The following is a 24,374-nucleotide window of genomic DNA, read 5'->3' on the forward strand; positions in this document are numbered from 1 at the left end:
AGTATAGTTTTGAGGTGCAAGGGACGATTTGGAGTAGGAACAATAGCATGACCAATATGTTTAATATTCATACCTTCACCACTGGCGGTGTGAATCTAATCTGTTCCCTTGTACTTCTCCCTTGTTGTGAGCTTATCTAGCTGACTTGTGATGTGATCTGTTGCTCCGATGTTGACATACCAATTTGTGTCAACACCGTAAGCGTAGTTCGCCGCAGCGCCAAACCTTTCTTCAGGAACATAGCTGTCATCGTAGCGATGCCAGCAGTCACTTGCAACATGCCCTCTTTTGTGACACACTTGACACACTGGGCGTGTGTCATTTCTGCGTCCCCGTCTAGCATTGGGGGCGACTGTACCGCCGCGGCCACCACTGCGGCCGCCGCGAGAGTTTCCTCCACGGCCGCCACGATTTCCACCACGGCCACCTCGTCCGCCACGGTTTGCAGCGTTCGCCGAGGTGGTGAGATATGCCTGACGGATCCGGATCCTGTTTTCATAGCTTAAGAGTTGAGAGTACACATGAGAAACAGAAAGAGGAGCAATTCTTGTCGTTGCCATTAGTCCTTCTACTGCTGGATCAAAGTCGCAGTCGAGGCCGTTGATGATGTTCGCGATGAGTTCATCGTCAAGCGGCTTCCCTGCAGCCGCCATCTCGTCGCCAAGAGATCTCATCTTGGCTATGTACTTAGAGATGGACATAGGTCCCTTCTGAGTCGTCGTCAGAGCGAGGAGGACGTTGATGGAGCCTGCCTTGGACTTGCACGAGAACATGTCGTTGATCATCTCCCATGCTTGGGCCGCTGTCTTTGCGCCGGCGACTTGCTGTAGAACCTCCCGTGATAGAGAGGAGAAGAGGAACCCCAGAACTTGTTGGTCCTGGGCGAACCACTTGTTGTACTCCGGATTGGAGATGATGGTCTTGATCTTCTTGTCGCCGTCTTCTTTCTCACACTCCGCCGCTGGAGCTGCAGTCGCGCCGGTGATGTGTCCCTCTAGCTGCGCCCCTCGTAGGGTGGTGAGAACCTGCGCAAACCATAGGGAATGGTTTTGTTTGGTGAGTTTCTCTGAGATCTGAATCCCAAACAATGGATTGGAGATCGCCGCCGCTGAGGAGGAGCTCGGCATTGCCGGAAGCAGAGACGAACTAATCTAGTCTAGCGGGGAGCTCTGATACCAAGTGGAACTCCTTCGGTGAGGAGGATTTGTGTTGATATTTGCCACACAATCGGGCGACAGAAATACAGGGAGATATATAGCACCGGTATTGAGTTTGTTGTGTATTTCTAGATTACAGAGATAAACCTTATCAAGACTAACTAACACAACAAACTCAATCCATAGCTATAGTTACAATATTTCATGTATGAAACTTATCTCTAACAAAATGGAGCTGTGGAGCTAGCACCAAACCAAACAATGCGACTTCATCTCTGTTTCTTCACTAGATTGTTGGATGTTAATGTCAAAGCATATCAGTAGTAGCATAGCGAAAGGATCGTTGTGCCTGCGAAAAAATCCCATTTCATTTTGCATGGTTACAAATTCTTACCCTTCTCTTTTGCTCGAATACATTATATTGCAGATGAATTCAATGATCGTTTTAATCCACGAATTATCAAAATATCAAGTCTTTCTGCTACTACCCATGATAACACACCACCTTTTCAGCAGGTTTTACTACAGTCACAACAAAGCAACACAGAAGTAACGAGGGCGACCTCAACATCCAAAGTCAAACACTCTCACAGGCGGCGGCGCGCGCGGCCGGAGGGTGGTGCGGCCGGCGACGGCGGCTCCCGAGTGGCGGCGCACGGGCTCAGGGCGGCACGAGCTCGCCGGCGGGGGAGGTGGAGGAGGTACGCACGGACGTCCTCGCCCTTGTCGTCGACGTCGCCACCGATGACGAGGTCCGCGCCGCTCACCAGCTCGCACGCTTCGTCGTCATCGACACTCACCACCTCGATCCGGCCGTTGCACCGCTTGGCGACGTCCTCCCACCTTGGTTCTCCCTCCCAGCGAGCGAACGATGAGGCCGAGCGGCGCGGAGTCCGCGCCGCTGCTCCCCATCCGCAGCCGCACTCGCCTGCCGCCGCCGCTGCCTCTCCGCTACCGTGCTCGCCTGCCGATGACGCCTCGCCCTCCCCTTCTCCCGTGTCTCCACCGCCGCATCACCGGCCGGCCGATGTTTACCGTGCTCACACAGGTCACAGCCTCCTGAGTCCTGACCTACTTATTCCTTCTGCCGGCTGCAATTCGTGTTTGATTTATGTGAGTTTTTTTTTTATCTGTGCGATTTCTATTCGTCTCCCTTTTCTCTTTTCCGTTTTGGTTTCTATCTCTCAGTCCGTCTGTGTAGTTCTGAACCTCTCATATTTGTAATATCTGATTTTGTGTTTTCTCCGTTTTACGTGATGAGTCGGTCGCTCAATCGGATTTACGTACCAAATTGGGATTTACGTACCAAATTATGTTGCGTCTAATATACCAAACTGGAGTAGTATTAGGTGTGGGTTTTTTCGTGGATGCGGTGAAAAAGAAAGAGCGACGGACAAAAAAACACATGAAAAGATGTGACGATTGGGAAAATATGAATCTTTTTAATTAGTTATTATTATTATTAATATTATTAAGAAAACTTAACCGAAATTTGTTGAAACTTGGCGGATCAGTCAGAAAGGTGAATTGCGGAGTTGGGACTCCTCGGGCCCAACGAGGTCCATCCGGTTCGTGAACAATCTTCCTGCCAATAATCCATATAAATCTCTCCATCAAAAGCCCTAATTCAATTGCCAGCGAGGGACTCAAATCGGTGGTGGGATTATCGACATCGAAAAGCTAGCTAGGCAGCTAATTATGGGATCTGTGATGGGCTCCCTCGCCCTCGCCTACCACGATGCGAGGGAGTTTCGGATGGAGACGAAGCGGAAGGCGGAGCACGAGGTTAACCTGCTCCGGCCGCCGGCGTTGCTGCACTGGGACGGCGGCGACGGCGAGCAGCCTCCGCCCCTCGACGAGCGGTGACGGATCGTGCAACGCTGGATCGAATACGAAAAGCGCAAAGGCCCTCGCCGTTTCGAATATCTCCCAGGGTTGGTACAACCTAAATCTCTTTCTCCTTTGATTCGCTACTGCACATCACTTTGCAGTTTTTCACTGTTCGTCCTAATTAACCATGTTAAAAGATCAGTAGAAATTTATCATGTTTGTGAGAGAAAAAAAATAGGCAACTGTAAAATAGTACTATATGTTAATGATCTAAAAAAGAGTAGTAAGATCTCGAATGCTCAACTTTCTTGTACTATTCTGATAATCTAATGCTGGGATGATTAGATTTACTACATCTGCATGATTTGGTTTCCATCTCGTGAGATCAGTTTGTTAAGTGAAATCTGCAAGGTTACGAGCGGAACAGCATATATATATATATACCCCAGACTATCTATTGGGGTGTGTTTGACCCGAATTTGTCATTTCTTTGCAGCTAATCATTGTCTGTTGGTGTGCTGTAATAGATCATTGCTTAGTGATTTTTAAAAACAAGGCATATAGAATTTTTTTATACCAAATTTTACATTCCTAATAAAACATAAAAAATTAATTATAATAGTATATATATTTTTTTCTAATAAATTTTATTTAAGCATGGCTGTGTGAATATGCATGGGTTAACACAAACAAGTAGTAGTATCTATGTACATGGTTTCTATTGCATGCTGCTCGATCTGACATACATAGATTACATGCAGAGAGGATGGTGCAAACGATGCTCGCCCACATGTCCGCATCGCCCTCTATTATTACAACTGCAATCATCCGGTATGTTAAATTATTTGTGTTGCTCCTCTATACCCCTTGTGACTTATTTATCATTCTAAGCTACAAGTATGATTATATGGCTACTAAAATTGTCGCATCGTATTTTTGGAAAAAAGTGCAACAGTGTGAAAGTGTTATTTATGATATTTTTTTCGTGTATCAAAGTATGTACTTATATAACAAAATGATGAACCACACACATTGTAACATATCAATATTTATCTTTCAATGGAGGGAATATAATTTTATTTTTTCTGCACACATGATTCTCTTTATTTCGAAGGGATTTTAATTATTTGAGCTCGATTTTTCTACGTGCATATTTTTCAGGGTGCTGAGTTCGATTGTGTCAGGTCCCTGAGTGCTCATTTTGCTTCTTTCAGAGGTGAAATTTGGTCCCACGTCAACTTCCTGGCTCGCAGGAGGGGTTGTATTGATGCCCCCGTACTTCGCTTCTTCGCTGAGCTATTCTACTATGGCCCTCTCGCTGAAACACCCGTTGTCGTATCATGCATCGTATTACGGGGTATGTAAGGCCTGGTTTAGTTCCTAACTTTTTTCTTCAAACTTCCAATTTTTCCATCACATCAAAACTTTCCTACATAGACAAACTTCTAACTTTTCCATCACATCGTTCCAATTTTAATTAATCTTTCAATTTTGGCGTGAACTAAACACACCCTAATTAATATGCTTGTTTATCTCTTTATTTACGCTAAGCCTAGTTAAAACCATGATGCTAACAAGACGGAATGAAACATGCTAGGAGAAAAAATCCTGCAGGAAATGTTTTGTCACGATTTCTTTTTCTTTGATGCGCATCAAAGCATGCATATGCATGTTTCGTTGTTAGGATAGAACTCAACCTGCAGAAATCATGGCAAGGTGTGGTTTTGGGATTACATTAATGTGTGTTAATTACAGAAAGGAGATTACAACAAGCAACAAAGCCTGAAGCCCCCTAAGCTTTTACACTGAATCTGATTGCCGTTGGCATGCTTCCTAGCTCTTCCCTAGTTTTGCCTTGATGAGACCAAAACACCAAATTATTTTTATCAACCCTAGAAGGAATAACCTGATGAGCCATTGTATCATCACTTCTAGCCATGTCATTTAATTTTGGAGCCACAGCCAACAGAGTATTTAAAGCTATCCCATGTTTGTTCAAGTTGTGTAACCGCATGCCCCCTAGTTCAATCAGTTGACACACTTTCAAACAGGCTACCCAGTACATTCTTTTTTACCACCTCCATCAAGTATATGAGTTTAGTTTTCTGTCCCAACGTCGAATATATTTGACTGGAGGGAGTACTTGTTTAGGACATCAATACAAACTCCAATGCATGTACATGTTTGATTATTATTTTCTAATCATATTGTCATAAAAATATTAAAAATGACTTCTTTCTCATGAATGAATCTTTATGTTTTTAGAATATATAACATTGTACTGAGGCTTAATTGCACACATAATATAACTTCATTTGTGTTAGGATGGAGGGAGTCCTTTGTTCTTTTTGAAGAAAGGAGGGAGTCCTTTCTGGACTCCCTTGATTGATATTTCTCCGTGCCCCATTGTGTAGGATTGGCTGGAGATCAATCCTCATTGTCCTTTTTTAGACTGCATATACCTATCTAATTGCTGAGAAAGGACGTATTGACTCTAGAACACCACTTTTGCTATGTTTACTGCCGCCTTCTTGAACTGGATCGGTGTTTACTTTTTTGCAAATCTAAGCTTATCTCCTTTTTTTGTCGAACTAAACCAGTGCAATTTCAGTAATCCCTTCATCCCAATATAAACGTAACCAGGTTGCACTTATATTGGGACGGAAGGAGTAGCTTCTTTCATATATATACATGCATGCATGTGCCTGATCATTCTATTGAACTGTTGATGACAGAGGAACCACTGTTCGTCGTCAGGAGAATAGAAGCTCTTCAAGAGTCAGTACACCACACCACTAAAAGGGAACTGTCGATAACAGAAGAGCCAGGGAGAACAGAAACGGTTCAAGAGGCGCCGCTGGTCCAGTACAGAAACAGTTGTGCGTTTTGCAGCGACCGGCATTACGAGGTTTTGCACCCCAGCGAGGAGGAATTCGTGTGTGGAAAGGAGGGCCAGGAAGTGGAGCCATCCGGGTGGTTCTACTGGATGATGGACATCGGCGGAAGGTTACCCGATCGCATCCTGGTCAGACCAAGATGTTTTTTGGATGATGTGAGCGATTTTTGCTCTTTCGTATTTTATTTATTTTTCATATGGCTCGCCAGACTAGCGAGTGCAATCAAAGTAAGTAGCATAGGTTAGTTGATGTACCAAGTTATTTACCCCGGCCCGCTCAATCTACGGATGAAAACGGATTGAAATTGGATGGAAATTAGCTCTAGCTGTATTATATTCATTTTCATATTTTTGGAAACGGAATTGAATTAAAAATTCCCAGTTGAATCAAATATTATTGAATACAGATATGGAGCGAAAAAGAATAATAGAATATCATTATATTCGTTTTCGTATTTTTGGAATTGGAATTGGAATAAAAAAAATCCCTTGAATCAAATATTATTAGCGAAAAGAATAATAGAATATTATTAAATACAAATACGGAGTGACTACAAATGAAACAAATAAATACGGTACTACATATTTGCCGGAATGTTTAAAAAAAAAACTGTATTTGAGCTTTCCAAATCAACGAAAAGATATGGCTTGTTGTTTTTCTAAAAAATAGGTAAAAAAACCCTAATTTTTATATCATCAATTTTCATTTGTGCGTTATAACCGCCTATGAAAATCGATTTTTCATAGTTTGTTCTTAAGAGACCCGTATGTGAAAGTGATTTTTCACCTTTTGTCCCTTAATTGAACCCAAGACCGATTTCTCTGTACAGAGCTTACCTACCATCTCATCTATCAAGCGTATATTGTCTAGATTAAGGATGCTATTCATTTTATTTTACCTCTTCAAAACTTATATTGGTTCTGCACTTCAAATAATTTCTCTACTATTATAAAAATTAAAGATATTTTTGCAGGTACTTTGGTACGTACGTCATCCGCGTATGAATCTGCTTTCAAGTTCGTTCATTTTTTGGAAATACATATCCATATTTGAGTCGGGTTTAAAGTTCGTTCGCTTTTAGAAATACAAAAGGAGTTGTATAAGAAATCTCTTTAAAAAAGATTTGTATGCTAACTTGACATGATTTTCTAGAAAAATATATATATCTAAGCAAATTCTCACAGTGAACAATAATAAGATTAAAATAGCCTGTATCCGTTACAATGCATGGTTATTTTTTTCTAGTCAAATACAAAGTTTATAAACTACAATAGTATATCCCGTCGAGCTAATGTAGAGCACATTTTCATCAGAGGTCGTTTCAATCATAGGTGAGATTTTGTAAAAGGATATATGGAATTTTGTAATGAATATTATTTAGAACGAAAAATGATCTCAAATGATAAAGTTTTCATTGGATATCTCGTCGAGCTCTATGATTTTTATATAAAGTTTGTCTCCATCCAACTTGATATAATAAAATTACATATAAATACGTGTTTTTCTAAACATTGAACTCTACATGCGGATATCCGAAAAAAAAAACTTCAGATAGTTTTGGATGACTTCTGATTTCCACCATACGTCTTCCTGTCTTCATTTTCGTATCTGATAGTATGAAAAAATTATCTATTCCAACAAAATACGTCTGGATATAAGAAACTATCCGAACGATTTCATCCTTTAGCTCAACTCTGAATCTATGAGATTATTGGTGCTTACTGGACAGCTTAGGATCCCAGAAAATATATAGTACAATAGTGGAAACTTAAAAATTATCATTAGATAAAAAATGGATGTTTGAGATTTTTTCCACATCACCAAAAGTAACTTAGGCGTCTATTTCTGGATCCATTGATATTTTCCAGAATTTCATTACATATGTGATTTGTACTACTCTGTTTCAGATTATATATAAGAAAGTAATATCTACAACTCAAGATAAATATATTATGAAAATATATTTAATTATAATTTAATGAAACTAATTTGGTGTTATAAATATTATTATATTTATCTATAAACTTAATCAAACATGAATTAGTTAATTTTGATCAGAACGATTTATAATTTAAATGGGAGTGAGTACACATCCTATATACTTATATACTTATATAGTTCATCCCGACTAAGTGTAGTTAATGCTATTTCTCTCTTCTCTTATTAAGCCACACCACCCTAATTATTTCTAGCCTTTGGATGATAGACTATGGTTCAAATTGTCTCTTCTTTATTCTCTCATAAACCCATGCAATCTCAATTATTTTTAGGCTCAAATTGTACTATCAATTTGTTTTAGTTTTGATAATCATATTACATCTTATTTATACATATTATGCAACTTAATTTTCCACCGCAACACGACGGGGTATTCATCTAGTTTTTCATGGGATCCTGGTCCTTAGGGGAAAATTCCGTGGGCCAAGATTACCTGAGCGTTTGGAAGACCATAGGGGAAATCTGGGAATGCATTCTTCTCGGGCATCCCAAGCCTGAGGAAGAAATCGGACGGTCCCACCAAAGTGAGTATAATTCAGCAGCGTTGAAATGGTGATAGCCTTTGTATGCTTCTCACTAGCAACGGCGGCTAGCGAAAATTTTCAGTATTTGCCATCCAGTTCACACTTATTTCAGGATTTGCCATCCAATTCGCAACACTTTCAGATTTTACCACCGGGAGTGCAAAATTCTTCATTCCGTGCCACTCCCGTCCGATGTGCGTAGTCTCCTTCCATCACTGTCACCATCGCCGAGCCCTCGCTTGCACGGAGGCCAAGCTGACCGTTGTCAAGAAACCCATCATCGCCACGCCCGGGAGGGGGGCGTCCGCTAGCCACCGGCTGCTGCTCACCTTTGCCGTTGGGATCGACTCACGTGCACTTCTCGTCCCCATCAATGAGGCTCTCCTCTCCTCAGCTCTGTCGAGATTTGGCTCCGCAAGAGCCACTATTCCGCCATTCTTGAAGCAGAAACGAGCAAAAAGATTCTTGCTGCAAGGCGAGTCCGTTTCCTTTCCTTTCGGCGGCCGATAAGATGCGGAGGCGGCCCTCACCGGCGCCGCCAACGAGTGCAAGGAGGTGCGTCTGGAAGAAGACGAACCAACACGGCATTAGGGATGAAACGGACGGGCTGACGGGAGTGGCAAGGAATAAAGAATTTCATACTCCTAGTGGCAAATTCTGAAAGTGTTGCGAATTGGATGACAAATCCTAAAATACATGCGAATTGGATGGTAAATACTGAAAATTCTCGCGGCTAGCTGGCCTGCTTTGCACGACCTGAAGGGGCAAGGCCAATTAGGTCCTTTTGTGTGGAAAATGTGTGAAAGAGAAAATAGAGAGAAAAAAAATGATCTAAACCCCAAAATAGCATATTATCAGGCTGAAAATATAGTAAGCGACATTTTTATCAACTGTATCGTAGATGGCATTACATTGAAGATAAACTAGAAAGTGGCATATTCTTAATTTTCTCATATTGGCACCACATGTTCCACTTGGAAAAAAAAATGAAACTATGCCATCGTTAAAAGTAGGTTACACTTAAATACCAAAACAATTTTTTTGGTAAAATAACACTATCAATCCATAGCTACTACATGCTAGAACAAACTACTCTTTAATCCTTCCCGACCTTCTCGTTATCCCTCCCGTAACACCAACAATGACGGCTTTCTGGACTGCTCACGCATGAAGATGGTGTCTGCAACGTGGCGCTAATGTATAGAGTAGTCACTCACCACAAATTCATTCGGATAAAGCCAGCACCACCACTAGCACCAGCCACACCCAAGTGTTGACCGTTATGTAGCACCTAGGTAGCCCAAAATAAATATCATCTTGCCGAATATGGACTCAAGGAGTAAGAAAAGTAGTTCCTCTCCACCATTAACACACGCATGCACAGAGAATTTAGACTATTTACCATTCAATTCGTATGCCTTAACTTTTTTACCACCCAATTCGCGTGCCCTCTATGATATATTATTAGGAATGCTAATTGCTCTACTTGGTACCACTTTCTCAGTTTTTCATTTATTTCTCATTTCTTAATCCTATTTGTATTTTTTCTCAAACTTTGTGGACTGTTTTGCCCCTGGGCCCACTGTCAGATGAAAGGAAGAGAAATCCTCTTCTCTGGATCGAGATCCCTCCAGTCTCGTCTCTGTCTTCGTTCGGCTTGGCCGTGAGCGCCAACCTCGTCACCACCGTTCGCCGCCGGGCGCTGCCAACCCCGCCGCCGGGCGCCGCCACCAAGCGCCGCCGCCGGCACTCGACGCCCCCGCAGCTAGGCGCTGCCACCAAGCGCCGACGCCGGCAGTCGACGCCACCGCCCCCAACACCCTGCGCCAAGCTGCGCCACCATTCCGCTGCCGTGCGTCGTCGCCGCCATTGGGGGCCCAGAACGGACACCCCCACCGTCCCCAGCTGCCCTAGCAGGCCCCTGGGACCTTGTATCGTCCCCAGTTGTTGCCATAGCCGATTCCTGGTCCCTGGGACCTTGTATTTACAGGTCAGAGAGCTAGGGCAGTACTAGTTCATATTTGGATGTATTAGTTCATGTATTGTATATACTATATACATAGACATATTTGGTTGTTTATGGGAGTGTACATATCTGAAATTGGCAACAATTTTCCATGTGATGTGGTAGAAGACATACTAGGTGGCAGCTGGAAATTGGTTCAGTTTCAGGCTTTCAGCAGCACAATACAGACAGCTTCAGTTTGCACTTGTTCCTGTTTGGGTTATGTAATCTGAAGAAAGGAAGATGGATAGTTGATCATATGTTCATTTTGTGATGATATAAAATACCTGTCAGTTAACTACCTCAGCATATGCCTACAGCTTTGTGAGACCATATGCTCATGTGAGAAATGCCTACAGATTTGTGCAACGTTGCAATGTAAACTTGTTATTTTCAAGCAGACAATGGGAGAGATGTCACTTGGCAGCATATACCCAAAAATGTCAAATTTTGACAGCATATACCCAAAAATGTCAAATTTTGACAGCATGTACCCAAAAATATCAAATTTTGACAGCATGTACCCAAAAATGTCAAATTTTTACAGCACATCTCAAAAATGTCAAATTTTCACAGCACATACTCAAAAATGTCAAATTTTCACAGCACATACTCAAAAATGTCACTTAAATTTTGGCAGCATGTAGCCATAATACGTTGTTCGTACAAGAAGCCAAACAAGTCTAAATAACCAAATTTGAGAATTCCATCCAGATTACATAACCAAATATAAGAGGTTACATAACCAAGTCACACAGGTTCATATTGCAAAATAAAGCCTATGTTTGCCACTAGAAAATCGTCCACAAATGAAAATACTACTTAGAATCACTTATTTTTTTCCCTTTCTTTGGAGTGATCTTCTTTGCAGCTCTTGGAGGCCTTAGAGGGGTTGCCATTTGACTTGATCCTTGTTCACCAGCATTGATCAATGCCATTTGCCTAGAAGAAAATGAGTGTTAGTAAAATTAAATACATGATTAAAAATACATTGAAATAGAAAAAAAAATATGTACCTTCTAGTGATAGGACCAGGACTAGTGCAAGTGGAATCACTTCTTACGACTTTTTGTCGTTTTGGTGTTCTAGGGCCTGCTGCACCACTAGTTGAGCCTACTGGCCTTCCTTGTTTCGCACGACTCTTCCTGAAAATGTAAAACAAGTAAATAGATATACAATATGCAAAAATAAGTAAATGTATGGTTTTACCTTTTTTTCTTGGTACCATTTAAAGGACATTTTGAGGATGATGGCCTATGTCCCATGGTAAGACACCTCTTACACTGAACCTGCCACTTGCCTTTGGTCCTAGGCTTGCTTTGTCCTTTATCAAGGCACACAACTATTCTATTCTTCCTTTGCCTCCCTACTCCTTTTTTAGTCAAAGGTGGCAACAACTTGAAACCAATATTAACCTTGGGCCATTGAGACTTATCTAGAAATGGTTGAATAACGCCTGCATATGCAAGCTTAAACTTTTCCACTGAATAGAAGGGATCCAAATAATCAGCCATTCTAGGATTTCTATGTGATATAATGAGAGCTAATGCATGTGGGCATGGTTTCCCAGAAACTTGCCACTCTCTAAAGGTGCATGTATGTTCTGTGAGATTGACCGCATGCCTAATAATGTCATGTTCAGGAGTAATCTCAGTCACCTCTGCCTGGTCTCTATCACCTTGAACTACCCTCAAGTGGCCCAAAGTTCTAGTCATCGTATTCAGTTGCTGAATTACAACAGGGAGCATCACACCATCCAATTTATTACCTATCCTCCTCCTCCTGGCCAATAGATCCATTGTCTTCGATCTGATGCCATCTGCAAGCTCTACAATTGGAAGATCTTTCTTTTCCTTAATCCATTTGTTCCACGACTCTGCTAGGTTATTGGTGACGAAGTCACATTTTATGCCTTCTGAGAATTTGCTCCTCATCCAAAGCAGTTTATGATATATTTCCAAGTATGGCTTCACATCTGAATTTGCCTCATGAATTTTATTCATGTAATAGTCATACCTATCTGGCATGTAAGACCTAGCTGCAGGGTACATGTTTCCAAAGACTGGACCATGAAATTTCTTTATGAAATTCTGCATCAAGTGCCAAAAACATTCCCTATGCTCAGTTGCAGAGAAAACATATTTCACGGCATTCTCTAGCCCCTTACAAGCATCTGAGCTAATTGCTAGGGGTGATTGATCCCCTATTGCCTTATGAAGCTGCTGCATAAACCAAGTCCAATTATCAGTGGTCTCACTTTGAAAGAATCCAAATGCAACCGGAAACATCCAGTTGTGCCCATCTATGGATGTAGCAGAAGCTAAATGACCATTCCAAGCTCCATTAAGTGCTGTTGAGTCTATGCTCAAATATGGTCGACATCCATTTATGAAACCATCAATGCAAGGTTTGAATGCACAGAAAAACTGATGAAAATAAACCCCATCTTCATTCTCCAGTACATCTATCTCCACAACACTTCCAGGCATTTTCAGCTCAACCTCAGCCTTGAAGTTGAACAAATATGTGAAGCTCTCATCCCATGACCCAAAAATCTTTTCTAAAGCCTTCTGCCTACCTAGGAACACTGTATGGTATCCTATTGTGACGTTGTATGTGGTCTCTAACTCCTCTTTCAACTTCGTCGGACCCATATTTGAATCCTTCTTCAAAAAAGGAATTGCCTTCTCTGCCACCCACTTATATGTTGCCATCTTGGTCTTTACTCTGCCAGTTGATGAACAATGATGGGGAAATTTATTCAAAGTAACATGCAATAAAAGTTGGATTACTTAGTACCATGCTACAATTATTAAAAACAAACAAGAATTTAAAGGCCGATACAAATCTAAGTTAGTTGTTAGTACCCTAACAGATTTTTCATCCGGCATCAACCTTGCTACAATAGCCCATGGACATCCCTCAGCCTTGCAAAAGCCTCTGAACCTTTCTTTATCACTCGACTCTGTCCCAATCTCAAACTGACCCTTTATAGCGTGTTGCTGCACAGCTGATCTAAACTCAACCATACTTACATATGAACTTCCTGTAATCATTGGAGGGTCATTCCTGTCATAGAAAACTTCAGATTCACCCGGAACCACATCACTAACACCTATGTCAGCCTCATTGTCTAAGTTCCCTTGGGCATGACTTGCAGCCGGACTAGGTGCCGAGTCCAATTGTTTTTCAGCTTCAAGTCTAGCTTGTTCTGCTCTCTCATCCTCAGCTCTGAGACCAACAAATGCATACATTTCATCTTCGTCCATCACAGGCACTGATGACCCTATCTGTGTCTCTGCAATTGGAGTTATCTCCACTCCATCCCAATCAATGACATGCTGTTGAACCTGCTCTGTTGAAATTGGAGCTATCTCCAAACTCTCCCAATCAATGGCATGTTGACTGTTACAATCTGTAGCATCAGCATGCCTAGCTGTAACAACCTCATCCATGACTGTCCCATTAATCTCTGAAACAGAAGAGCTAGTAATAAGCTGAACAGGTTTATCCACCACTTCCACAAATAAAACCAACCTCCTCTCACTCTTCCTAACAAAAAATGCATGCACTAGATCCATATTGTCAGTAAACTTTGTTTCCTCACCAGTGCTCGTGTCATATCCACACACAACCACCTGCTGGCACCTACCCCAATTTATCTTGGCTGCAAAGTCCTTTACCAATCTCTCTAATGTGCATTCACGATAGTCCACGACCCATTCCTCATATTTGCGGGGTACATGAACAAAACTACCATCATCAAGCTTAGCAATGTACTAACTGAACTGAACACACACCCTAAACTCCGCATCAGGATCGATCCTATCGTATATGAACACAAAAAATGAGAGATAGATCCATTAGTTTTCATACTAAATCGGTTCTCACCTAGGTTATTGATCCTCCTGTTGAACAGAAATAGAAGATGATGGGTCTATGGCCTTACCCAGTAGATACTTCATTGGGAACGACGGATGACCTCGCTGCTTGCACAGTACTCTCCACGGGAGCCGCCATAGCCACCTCTCCTTCTCTCCCTTCAAACCCTAGGCTGCACGGGGGAGGCGCTCGGCCATGGGGCGCACAGCGGCGCTAGGCCTGGGGGCGGCGCTAGGGTGCGGTGGTCGGCGGCGGGGTGGCGGCGCCCGGCGGCGGGGTGGGGGCGCCCGGCGGCGGAGGTGGGGACGCCCGGCGGCGGAGGTGGGGACGCCCGGCGGCGGAGGAGCTCATCCGCTCGGGCTAGTGCTACGGCGAGAGATCGATCGATCCAGAGAAGAGGATTTCTCTTCCTTTCATCTGACAGTGGGCCCAGGGGCAAAACAGTCCACAAAGTTTGAGAAAAAAATAAAATGGGATTAAGAAATGAGAAATAAATGAAAAACTGAGAAAGTGGTACCAAGTATAGCAATTAGCAGTCCTAATGACATATTATAGAGGGCACGCGAATTGGGTGGTAAAAAAGTTGAGGCACGCGAATTAGGTGGTAAATAATCTAAATTCTCCGCATGCACAAGGGAGAAAGAAGAGAAGATAAGAGAGAAGAGGTCAAAAAGAAGAGAGACAGAGAGAGATGGAAGCGACGGTGGTGAGTTTGATGAGTTTGGTACTGAGCGACGTGCTAACACATTATTTATAACTTGATATAACCTTTAATACAACCTGTATGTAACTTTAAAAAAATTCTATGGTAACACGTTATTTCCATGAAAACGGGGATGTCTCACGATGAAATCCCCTCACTAGTACGCACACTAATATTTTTCCCTTCCTGTTTTGTATGAATCTTAAAACAAATCTAACGGTTCAAAGTTATGGGAAGTTACAATGTAGTAATTAGTTAGACTACAACTATACTGTATTTATATTTGATGAAACTGGGGGGAGAGAATTTATGGATACATGTATTATAGCAAAAATGAATCCAATTCTCTCGTGTCCGACGGAGCCTGCTAGCCACCTTCACGACGCTTCCGGCTCCCACCACGTCCCACGTGCCAGTGTGCCACGCCACCCCCCTCCCTCCCGCCTCTTTTTCCTCTTTCCCACCCACCTCCTCCCCATTAGCGCCGCCGCCTCCCTCTCCTTCCTATGCCTAGCGAGCGGCGGGGATGGGGTACAGGGAGGAGTACGACTACGTGTTCAAGGACATGCTCATCAGGGGCAGCGGCATGGGGAAGTTGAACCTGCAGTTTGCACGGGAATGAGTTCACTTCAGCCTAGAGACCTGTTCTACCAACGGCCTTGATTCGCTACAAAGATAGACAGCGTCGACGACAAGCTCTTTCAAGCCCCAGGTACTACTTCATTCGTATCGTCACTCGTCACCGTCCTCTATTCCTCTATCACTACTACCTCGATTATGCGACTTACTTAGTTTTGCTCTTCCTTTGATTATCTTAGATTGATTGATTGATTCTAATCTATAAAAAATCAAAGTCTATTTGATTCTTATTCTATGATGAACAATTAGCATCTGAGATTATTCATTTTAATATTAGAAGATTATTGGCGAAGTGGTTATGGAGATGATTGGATTTGCAGGTGAACAGGAACTGTGGCTGGAGTTTTGGACCGGTCAGACCGGGCAAGGGTTGCCGGACAGACCGGTGTGTATCGAGCGGTCAGACCAACCAGCCCGTGGTCTGACCGGCCGACTCTGTGTCGGTTTTAGTTTCGGGTTGTTTCATTGGATATCTGTGGATTGTTTCGTGTTTATGGCTTCTAGATGGATACTATGCGTATGTAATACTGTTGTTTCCTAATAATGAGTCAAGTTGGAGATGGCTTGGTCTCGAAATATGGTTTCTTTGTTTGATTCATGTGTAGGTGTCTTGATGTCTCGGGAGAGTATTGCCGGTGATGGATCGGGAGTCAACTTGGAGATAAGGTGATGTCCAAATGGTCAGATATCATGCGGGATACTTAGGCTAAAGATCAATGCATGTGGTTGGTGAAGATTCCATATGGCATACGATGAAGATATTGTGTGCGTATGGGATGCGGAGTCGAATTTGGAAGGAGTCCAAATTTGGTATAATTGGAGTTTGTAAAGTTGGTTTCTTATACAGGAAGGTTTCCTAGGTGGATTAGGACTTCTTGTACGAGTTTGGTTCTTGGCTCTAGGCTGCTTACCTCATGTATAAATAGAGAGGGAGGGTGTGGCCTCCCGGTATCGCTTTTGAGAGCACTGAGTTGAGAGTTGAGTTAGGGTTTCGAGTTTAGTCGAGATTTTCGTGAGAAGTGTTGTTGTTGCACTTTCTAAACACAGAGAGAAGTGATAAGGTTATCATCTACTTTGAGAGTTCTTCCATTTGTATTTGCTCGGGTTCGGCAGTCTAACTGGAGAGTTACCGGTGGTCAGACCTGCGGCATTGCGGCGGTCAGACCGGCTGGACACTGGCGGTCAGACCGGCGACGTCGTCAAGAGGCAGAGGTGACTTCGGGACGATTAGACTGGGCGATCTACACTGGCTAGACCGACAGCACCGGCACGGTCATACCGGCAGATCAACCTCGGTCAGATCGATCTATATCGATTCGAGGGTAACTTTTAGTTCTGCTAAAAGTTTTGGTTTTTGGGTACTCCAACCATTCATCCCCCCTCTGGTTGGCTTAGTTCTTGCCGTTCGATCCTACAAGTGGTATCAAAGCCTTATTTTCTTCTTTGGATTTTAACCGATCTAGAGTTTTAGCCATGGCTAATAAGTTTACAACTAAGCCCCATGTTTTCGATGGATTGTATTTTCCTTATTGGTGTAATAAGATGCAATCTTACATTATGGTTGAGGATTATGATATCTGGACAAAGGTTGCTAATCCTTATGTGATTCCTGATCAGATCAATATTGCTGCTTTAAAAACTGAATTTGAAAACAATTGCAAAGCTCGCAATATTTTATTGAGTGGAATTTCTTGTTCGGATTTTGATCGTGTTTCACATCTTCAAACCGCCAATGAGATTTCGAACGCTTTGAGAAACTTTCATCAAGCAACTTCAAATATTAAAGAACTTCGTCGGAATCTTTTCAAAAAGGAGTACATGAAATTTGAGATGAAATCTGGAAAAGATTTCGATGACTATCTTTCTATATTCAATAAAATTTTGAGTGATCTTAGATCTGTTGATTCTGCTTATGACACAAATTACACACAATCTGAGGTTTCTCGTCACTTTTTGAATGGTCTAGATATGTCTATTTGGGAGATGAAATTTACATCTATTCATTGATATGTCCACTTTGGCTTTGGATTCACTTTACACAAAACTGAAAACTCATGAGATGAATATTCTCTCGCAAAGTTGATTGATTCTAAGTCTAGTGTTTTGGTTTCTCCCTCGACTTCTTTGGATGTTGGTGCTTCTTCGTCAAATTCTACTGCTCTTGCTTTAATTAATGCCATGATCGATGAGCAGCTCGAACAGTTCAAGGAGGAGGACTTGGCTTTGGCTGCTAACAAGATTTCTCGAGAGGAGGTCCAACTTGTTGCTTTGAGTATGGTGCACTTGATCACATTCGCTTGCATTGTCCTAAGCTTGGAAGAGGCAAGAAGGAAGACAATGGCGGTGGAGACAAGACCAAGGACGTCAAGCCCAAGTCCAAGAGCACGTTCAAGGGAAGGAAGACCAAGGAGAATCTCAAGAAGATGTTGAATTAAGTCTACGCCGATTTTGAGCCACTAAGTGATGTAGACGGTGAGAGTGAAGATGAAGATAAGGGAAAGAACATCTCCGGTGTTTGCTTCATGGCACGTGGTGAATCGGACTCAGAGTATGAGGACAATGAGGTGAGTTCTCTTGAGGAAGCTATTATTGTTTTAAGTGCAAAAAATAAGAAGTGTAAGAAGATGTATAAAGAACAAGAGTTTATTATTGAATCTCTAAATGTTGAAATTACTAGATTAAAATCTCTTATACCCAATGATGATGATTGCAAAAGTTGTCACGTTTTGATGCATGAAATTTCAAAAATTAGAGATATCAATGTTTCACATGATTTGAAAAATAAATGTTCTCTTGCTCTTGGATTTGCTTTGCTCACACACACTTTGGATGGGTTGTTTTTAACTAAAAAGTTGTTGAAAAAATATCAAACTGCCTTTTATGCTAGTTCGATGTTTAACATGATTTGTGCTAAAAAGTTAAAACAACAACATGGTGCTTTGGATTGCTCAACATGCACATTAAACAAGATGAAAAGGAAAGATGCATTAGGTCATGTTGAGTACATGGAGAAAATTGTAAAATCTGATGAAGTGCTTTCTTGCCCCAAATGTCGTAAAAGCAAAGGTGTCATGGTAGATTGTGAAAATTGTGCTAATTTGGAAAAAGAGTTTTCTTATTTGAAAAGTTCTTTGGAAAGATTTTCTAATAGTAAGAAGCAACTTAACATGATTTTGGATCAATCTAAAGTGACTAGTTACAATAGGGGTGTTGGTTTTGATGTTCATGACTATTTCACCAAAAATCAACCAAATGTTTTGAGTGTCACTTAACATGGTGAAATTTTGACAAAAAACTAGTGCTAAGAAAACAGTTTTAAAGTCTGCTAGAATTATGCGCTCTCTTTCTGCAACAATAAAATAAACAAAAACAAATATTTCAAAACCGTCTTCTTCTAAAGAAAAGTACACTTGTTCTTTTTGTGGTAAAGATGGTCATCTTGTTGGTTTTTGTTTCAGATTAGCTCGTAAACAGAAAAAAGAGAGAGAAATTGCTTTTGCAAAATCAAAGTGGCAAAAATTTGGTTTTCCCTTTAGGAAACCGGTCAGACCATAGAGGGTTCCGTGATCGGACAGGCAACCGGTCAGATTGGCAGAGGTGCCTTGGTCAGATCGGGCCCCGATCAGACCGGTGGTACAGTAGCGGTCAGACCGGCCTCAGAGAAATTTTTCTGAAAATTCTCAAACTGTTTTCTCGCGTGGATATATGCCTATTAGTTCTACTTGTCGTGTGTCTCAGTACTGGATCCCTAAATTTCTTTTATCTAACCCCAATACTGAGGCTTCGACATCCTCTTGTGTGTAGGCTTTGGTGGCGAGGAAGAGAACGTGTGGATCGTGGATGCTGGTTGTTCGTGGCACATGACCGGTGATAAAAATTGGTTCTCCTCCCTTAAACAGGCATCAAGACATAATCGATTATCTTTGGTGATGCTTCTACTAGTGCCATTCTTGCTACAGATTGTGTTAAGGTAAGTGACAAGTTTGAATTGAAAAACGTAGCTTTGGTTGAGGACTTAAAGTGTAATTTGCTTTCAGTTTCACAAATTTTTGATGAAAATTTTGAGGTTCACTTTAAGAAAACTGGAAGTAAAATATTTGATTCTTGTGGTGATTCTGTGTTGAATTTTTCTCGTTATGGAAGAGTGTTTAAAGCTGATTTTGAAAATCCTATTTCACCTGTGATAACATGTTTGGTTGCTAAGTTTAGTAAAGATGTGATGTTTTGGCATCGTAGACTTGGACATGTTGGTTTTGATCATCTCACGAGGTTAAGTGGTTTGGATCTTGTTCGTGGTTTGTCTAAACTTAAGAAAGATCTTGATTTGGTTTATACACCGTGTCGTTATGCTAAGATGGTTGCTTCTTCACATGCACCTATTGTTTCTGTGATGACGGATGCACTGGGACAACTATTATACATGGACACTGTTGGTCCAACTAGAGTGCAATCTGTTAGAGGAAAGTGGTATGTGTTAGTTATTGTTGACGATTTTTCTTGATATTCTTGGGTTTTCTTTATGGCATCTAAGGATGAGGCTTTTCAACACTTTCGGGGTTTGTATCTTTGATTGGATCTTGAACTTTCTGGTTCTTCGAAAAGAATTCGAAGTGATAATGGTGGTGAGTTTAAAAATGCTTCTTCTGAACAATCTTGCAACGAAAAAGGTCTTGAACATGAGTTTTCTTCTCCTCGTGTTCCTCAACAAAACGGTGTTGTTGAAAGAAAGAATCGGTGTTTGGTTGAGATGGCTTGAATGAGGTTGGATGAGTATCACATTCCAAGAAAATTTTGGGCGGAAGCGGTTAACACTGCATGTTATATTTCAAATCGGGTTTTCTTGAGGTCAAAACTTGGAAAAACTTCTTATGAGCTTCGATTTGGACATCAACCCAAAGTTTCATATTTGCGTGTTTTTGGTTGCAAGTGCTTTGTCTTGAAATATGGAAATTTGGATAAATTTGAGGCTAGATCTACCGATGGAATGTTTCTTGGTTACCCTGCACATTCACGTGGCTATCGTGTACTTGTTTTGGAAACTAACAAATTTATTGAGACTTGCGAAGTTTCTTTTGATGAGGCTAGTCCAGGTACTAGACCAGAAATTGCAGGTACATTGTCATAGGTTCAAGGGGGTGGTCGTATTTTTGAAGACGAGAGCGACGATGACGACGACGACGAGGTCGTCTCGGCCGGTCAGACCGGGCACCAGGCCGGTCAGTCCGCCGGTACACCTCCGGTCAGACCGGCACAGGAGATGCGGTCAGACCTGCCAGGGTCGTCGGCTTCCAGTTCTGTTGATGCTGATCGTGATGGTCCTCCAGAGGCTACAACTTTGACCAGTGAGGGTACAGAACGTGAAACAACTTCAGAAGTCGATGCTCCTTTGCACATTCAATGATGACATCCACCGGAACAAATCATTGGTAATCTAGGTGAGCGGACTACAAGGTCTAAGGTAACGACTCATGATGGTTATGCAAATTTTGCATTTTGTTGCTTCTTTTGAACCCAAATATGTTACTCATGCCTTAACTGATGAATCGTGGATTAACGCCATGCATGAAGAACTTGAAAATTTTGAAAGAAACAAAGTTTGGATTTTAGTTGAACCACCTTCTGGACATAATATTATTGGAACCAAGTGGGTTTCCAAAAAATAAACAAAATGAGGATGCTTTAATTGTGAGAAATAAAGCTAGACTTGTTGCTCAAGGTTTGGATTTTGATGAAACTTTTGCTCTTGTTGCTAGAATTGAGGCAATTAGACTTTTGTTAGCTTTCCTGCTTCAAAAGGTTTTAAATTGTATCAAATGGTTGTTAAAAGTGCTTTTCTAAATGGTTTTTTATAGGAGGAAGTTTATGTCAAACAGCCACCAAGTTTTGAAAATCCTGATCTTTCCAACCATGTTTTTAAATTGTCTAAAGCTTTGTATGGTTTGAAACAAGCACCTAGAGCATGGTATGATAGGCTTAAGAACTTTTTGATTGCAAAAGGTTTTCAGATGGGAAAGAATGACAAAACGCGTTTTGTTCTTAAGCTTGGTGATAATCAACTATTCGTTCAGATTTATGTGGATGATATCATTTTTGGTTGTTCAACTCATGCTTTGGTTGTAGAGTTTGCTGAGACTATGCGCAGGGAATTTGAAATGAGCATGTTGGGTGAGTTATCGTACTTTTTGGGATTGCAAATTAAGCAAACACCTTAAGGTACATTTGTGCATCAAACAAAGTACATGAAGGATCTTTTGAGAGGGTTCAAGATGGAGAATTGCAAGCCAATTTCAACACTAATTGGTTCTACAGCTATGTTGGATCCTGATGAAGATGGTGAAGCTGTTGACCAAAATGAGTATAGAAGTATGATTGGATCTTTGTTGTATCAAACTTCTTCTAGGCCAAACATACAATTTGCTGTGTGTTTGTGTGCACTCTTTCAAGCTTCTCCTCGTGCTTCACATCGTCAAACGGTCAAGCGAATAATGAGGTATAATTTGAATCATACACTTAAGTTTGGAATTTGGTATTCTACTTCATCTTCTATATGCTTTAGTGGATATTCTGATGCTGATTTTACTGGTTGTAGAATTGATAGGAAAAGTACTAGTGGAACATGTCATTTTGTTGGTACATCATTGATTGCATGGTCTTCTAGGAAACAATCTAGTGTAACTCAATCAACTACTGAATCAGAATATGTTGCTGCTGCTAGTTGTTGTTCTCAGATTCTTTGGCTAATATTAACTTTGAAAGATTATGGTCTTACTTTTGAAAAAGTAGCTCTCTTTTGTGATAACACAAGTGCTATTAACATTGCTAAGAATCATATACAACATTCAAGAACAAAGCACATTGATATTCGGTTTCACTTTTTGAGAGATCATGTTGAGAAGGGAGATGTTGAATTGACATTTTTGGATACAAAGTTGCAACTTGCTGATATTTTCACTAAACCTTTGGATTCTTCTCGCTTTGCTTTTCTTCATGGAGAATTGGGAATAATTCAACCTTTTGGCATGGTTTGACGGGGAGTTTTCGTAGCTCTTGGTTTTATCAAGTAAAATTTTGACAATAAGAAAAATTGAAAAAGAGAGCTTTGTTTAATACATATGGTATTTTCTTGGACATGCTAGCGATACTATAAATGTTTATTTGTCTCTAGCATAGCTCGTATGTATTCTAGTCTTTTTTATGAGGCTTACATATTGCTTTTAAGGGAGATGATGCATGACACTTAAATGCTATACTTGAATTAAGCAAATATGCAATATTGATGCTAGTACATTGTTTGATTTGTAAATGCTTATGTATGTGCTTTATTGATTTGTTATTCCTCAAATAGCTTTTTAATTGCTCATTGCTCATTGTGCAGTGATAGTGAACTCGAGAAGAATCACAAAACGTATCCTTTGGGTATGCATGTGAAGGTATGCATGCTTGCCTAATGGAACATTTCAAATCTGTAGATTTTTTAGTGTGTACAGATTGTGCAACAGTTCCAAATCTGTACATTTTACTGTAACATTGTCAACAGTTTCAATTCTTTAGATTTCAGGGATCAACCTCTAAACTCTGTGTAGAATCGCTGTGTGTGAAAGGCATGAATGCCTGACTACTTTGCATGAATGTCAGTCTTGCAAGTTGATCCGTACTTGCTCTAGGTTGTTCATCAGCAAATCATTACAAGAAATTGGATAAGCAAATATGCAGTTCAACATAGGGCAGTGAAGCAGAGGCAGGACCTGTCTGAAATGAGTGTATAACGGAAAAAGTTTCAGCTGTAAGCACGGTTCAAAGTCTTGGTTTCTTCCAAAGGTTACTGTAAAACACTAATTTACTTGAGAAGATTCTCAGCCTTGGATGGATATTATATGGCTAGTAAGTAGTAACAATGACCATGAAAGAACTAATTAATCAAAGTAGCAACTCAATGTCCGAGAGCACTTGTGTGAAAGAACTGATCATCAGAGTAGCAATGCAGTCACAACAGGAGAACACTAATATTTCCAGGTATTAATAGGTACTTAAAAATTCTGTGGAAGACTGTAATTCATTTGCTATAACTTTCAAATGCTCATACTTGCTGGGTTCTCATACAAGCTTAGGTCATAACGTGGATTAGTGTGTCAGTGTCCAACAAAATTTGTGTGCCACACTTTGGTCAACCTAAAAGAGGCTTGGCAATCTCCGGCGAATACAGACCATCAACCGAAGTGTAGTGTAGCCACCGGGTTGGTCCGTTATCTGTAGAACTATCCATGATACTGAGATGGAGATCGAAAGATTGAGTAAATCTGTAGCCAAAGCAGACGACCACGTGCATACATTGGTCCTTGTCTTCCCGATCCCTCAGTGATCTGTCAGGGAGACCGTAGTAGACTACATCACCAATACATGCACGGAATTCATGTCTGACGACCCACAGCACGGCGATGACCGGACAATGCTCATAGATGAATTTTGCTACTTCATTCATGCTCCAGCCTTCGTTTTCAAGCCGATGTGGGACAAGGCCGGTAATAGGCTGGATCAGGCCGGTAGTTGTTGTCAGTCCTCCTGTTTTGTTGAGCACTTCAATTACTCTGATAGCTGGGATACCTTCATCAGGTTCTAAAAAGGAACTATCAAGACAGTCCTGTAGAAGTCTGTGTGGTGGCCTTTTGATGGCACATCTGAACCCATACTTGTGGAACTTAGCTTCGATGCAGAGAGCAACGGCAGAAACAGAGCAGGTGT

General features: G+C 41.3%; 1 pseudogene; it reads left to right on the forward strand.

Moving 5' to 3' along the window:
* Window positions 1-2,822: 2,822 nt before the first annotated feature.
* On the forward strand, window positions 2,823-6,150 carry LOC127760715 (uncharacterized; annotated as a pseudogene).
* The last annotated feature ends 18,224 nt before the right edge of the window (window positions 6,151-24,374 follow it).

This window comes from Oryza glaberrima, chromosome 1 (assembly GCF_000147395.1).
Source record: "Oryza glaberrima chromosome 1, OglaRS2, whole genome shotgun sequence".
In the NCBI taxonomy this organism is placed as follows: domain Eukaryota; kingdom Viridiplantae; phylum Streptophyta; class Magnoliopsida; order Poales; family Poaceae; genus Oryza; species Oryza glaberrima.